We start from the raw sequence: 3,808 nt of genomic DNA on the forward strand, positions 1-3,808 counted from the left end.
GGGGCTGGTGCCCTACTCACTCAGCTACAGGCACTGCCCTGAGGTTATAATTTTTAAATTGACTAGGAAAGGTCACTGTTGTAGTTGTGTCCTGCACTCAGGAGGTGTGCCATATACCCTTACATTGTGCCCATTAGGTGACCGCACACCGATCCCCTCCTTCTTCTCACCCCACTGCGCCCTCCCTCCTCTTCTTACCCTCTCTTCCCCAACTTGAATTGAATTGAGTTTTTCTCTTGTGTGGGCGTGTATTAGTTCATCAAGTGGCTTCATATTAGTATTGGGGTACATTGGCTACTTGCTGTTCCATTCTTATGATGCTTTACTAAGAAGAATGTGTTTCAGCTCCATTCAGGTTAATACAAAAGATGTATAGTCTCCATCTTTTTATAGCTAAATAGTATTCCATGGTATGCATATACCACAGTTTGTTAATCCATTCATGAGTTGATGGGCACTTAGGTTGTTTCCTCATCTTGGTGATTGTAAATTGAGCTATGATAAACAATCTAGTGCAAATATCTTTATGATAAAATGATTTTTTTTTTCTTCTGGGTAGACGCCTAGTAATGGGATTGCAGGATCATATGGAAGGTCTATTTTGAGTCCTTTGAGGGTTCTCCATACTTCTTTCCAAAGAGTTTGCAGTCCAACCAACAGTGTAAAAGTGTTCCCTTCTCTCCACATCCTCACCAGCATCCGCAGCTTTGGGACTCTGTGATGTGGGCCATTCTTTCCGGGGTTAGGTGATATCTCAGGGTGGTTTTGACTTGCATTTCTCTGATGATCAGGTACAATGAGCATTTTTCATGTTTGCTGGCCAAATTGTCTGTCTTCTTCAGAGAAGGTTATCTTGTTTTAATCTTAAAGAAACAAAAGCACCAGTGGAAGGCTGACTGTGGTGGCTCAGACCTGTAATCCCAGAAGTTTGATAGGGTGAGGTAGGGGGATTACTTGAGGCCAGGAGTTCAAAAGCAGCCTGAGCAAGACTGAGACCCCATCTCTCCAAAAACTAGAAAAATTAGCTGGGAATAGTGATGTACACCTGTAGTCTCAAATACTGAAGAAGATGAGGCAGGAGGAGGATCACTTAAGCCCAGGAGTCTGAGGTTGCAGTGAACTATGATGACATCACCCAAGCAACAGAGAAAGGTCTTATCTTAAAGCAAAAACAAAATCACCAGCAGGATATTGCTAGCCATCATGGGTGCTCTATGCAAAGTCACCCTAGCACTCCCCTTTCTCAAGACATGCTAGAGCCAACTGCAAGAATTTAGTTGCAATCAATACATGTTTAAGGCATTAACGGTGAAAGACATAGTGAATCTGTGCAGTGTCCAAGCTGCACACTGTTAGGCGCTAGCTGAGGACACCAGAGACCCACATTATCAGCCTTACACTGGTCTGATTTTAATTTAAAAGCTGGGAAGATGATGTATGGGCATCTGATGAAAGGTGTAGGTAAGGATAGAGATTCCCTGGCCTTTCTACTTTGTGCAAGGGGAACAAGCTCTCTTTGGGTGCTTCCTATTCATCCCCTCTCCCTAAATGGAGCTAAATAACTGCAGGGCTGCATTTTAGAGCTAAAACGTAGACTTTGGTGCATCCTGCAGTCACCTGTCCTGTAGTCACCCGTCCTTACATTCTCCTAGTGATGGCAGGTGGCAGAGGCTTGGGCAAGTCACCTGCACTCCACATCTTGCCCCCTGGGACCCCCATCTAGGCAATGCCTACCACAAAGGGCCTGCCCCAGTAGAATTCTGGGTCAGTGGGAGTTTTGGCTCTCATTGGCGCTTTTTTATCTGACTGTTTACTAAACCAAAATGTCTGTGGCTGAGAACACACTGAAGAAGAACGTTCTGTTCCAGACTAGCAGTCTTTGCTTCCCTCTTTGTTCAGTGTCAGGGGATGGAGAAGCATGAGAATGGTTTTTTCTCCAGTGCTCTCTCTGGCATTTAGAAAAGCCCTGATCAGGATGCAGAGGAGCCCTTTGTGGCATTGTTGTCTCCAAGAATTCCAAAGTGCAGGCAGTGCCTTTGGAGGCATTTACATGCGTTTGAGATGCAAATTATTTGTACCATTAAACTGCCTATAGATAGATCGATATCAAACAGCAATGGAAATGAAACAAGGTTGTGATAATTTCTGAGTCAAACAACACATATTTAGAAAGACCTACAAATGTAATACATCATAGGTAAAATATTAAAAGTGAGTCTTTAGCCATGGTTCTCTCTTCTTCCCTTGGTCATCTAGTTCTTATCTCCTCTTACCTGCGTGCTACATGCTCAGCTCTGACCAGTGCCATGAAGACAGAAGGATGCACAGGTGTTGCGAGGCAGTGGCTGGCTTCAGGATGTGGTCTATAAATACACAGTATTATTTATTGAGTTAAATAAGTGAATGAGTGAATTAATGAAAAACAAACATATGGACAAAAGTTGGAAATACTGGATAGCTGTAAAGTGATTAAAAGTACAAATTTTAATGTTAGACCTTGGGCAAATTATTTAAACTCTTTGAGGCTCAGTTTGCTTATCTACAAAATGGGAACTATTTGCCTCACACGATTTTTGTGATATTTAAATAACTAATCCATGGAAGGTGCTTAGCACAGTGCCCAAAGACACAGTAAATGCCCCACCATTCCTGGCATTTCTTGTCATTCTCATTGCCATCACTATGATGATGATTACCAGGAGAAACTGTGGCCCATTTGCATAAGGAACTTGTGGGAACACTAGGGTGATTCTCTCCATTCCCAAAGCAAGCCCCTCACTCTTTCCTCTTGTGACTCATCTTCGCCATCAAGGTAATGTTAGGAGTTTATTTTCTCCTTATTTTACCAGGCAAAAATGCTGGAGGGAGATTTGCCTGAACCTTAAAACTTACCATAAACCTGAATCTATGGGCTAGGCCTGGGGACACAGGGCCTGAGCCCCAGGAGACACCCAGAGGTAGGTTGCCCTAACAGACAAGGAACACTGCAGTCTGGCAGGTGTCCAGGGGGTGGAGCCAGAGAGCCCCCAGCTGCTGCCTGCTGATAAGGTGGCTTCCACATACAGGCCCTGCTGGAGCCCCCGATGAGAGAAGACCCAAGACACGGTAACATCAGCGCAGCTCTCCATGCAAGTTTTCCTTTTCACTCCTGTGCTCAAAGAAGTGCACCTCAGTTGGTTTGCTGTCTGCCACAACAGAACAACGCACAAAATTGAAATTTAAGAAAAAAGGGAAAGGATGAACTGAATTTTTTAATTTAATTTCATTGTCCTGCTATGGAGTATTCACCTCCTGACTTTTAAAAGACAGCAGAATTTGTCCGGGGAGACTCACCTGAAAAGAGGGACATTTCAGGGAAACACTGGTATTTTTGTTCTGTCCTCACTGGGAAAAAGGGCTGTTAGTTTACAGAAAACATCTTGTCTTCCCCACCCTCCCACCACACCCCTCAGGCCCTGGCTGGATCCTTCCTTACCCCTGTGCAGAAGTTGTCACGTCTAAGGGAAAATTCTACCCCAGGAGTAGTTGCTTAGCTCCCAAATATACACTCCACCAATGGGTTCCGTGGTTTTTAATTAAGTGACACTGTGTTGATTTTTTTTTCATTTATAAATCTTCCCAAAAATATCTCTGGGTGAGGGTAAGGGCTGGAGGAAACAGCATAGAAGAGAAAAAGATGAACTGCAGTAGGATAATTGCTGAACAAAGAACTTGGAGCTTGTGGAAATAGGCAGAATAGCTGGCACCGTATCAAGGACAGAAAAAAAGAGAGAGACATTAGGTCTGGAAGCCAGGGGACCAGTTCCTC

The sequence above is a fragment of the Nycticebus coucang genome, chromosome 19 (assembly GCF_027406575.1).
Source record: "Nycticebus coucang isolate mNycCou1 chromosome 19, mNycCou1.pri, whole genome shotgun sequence".
In the NCBI taxonomy this organism is placed as follows: Eukaryota; Metazoa; Chordata; class Mammalia; order Primates; family Lorisidae; genus Nycticebus; species Nycticebus coucang.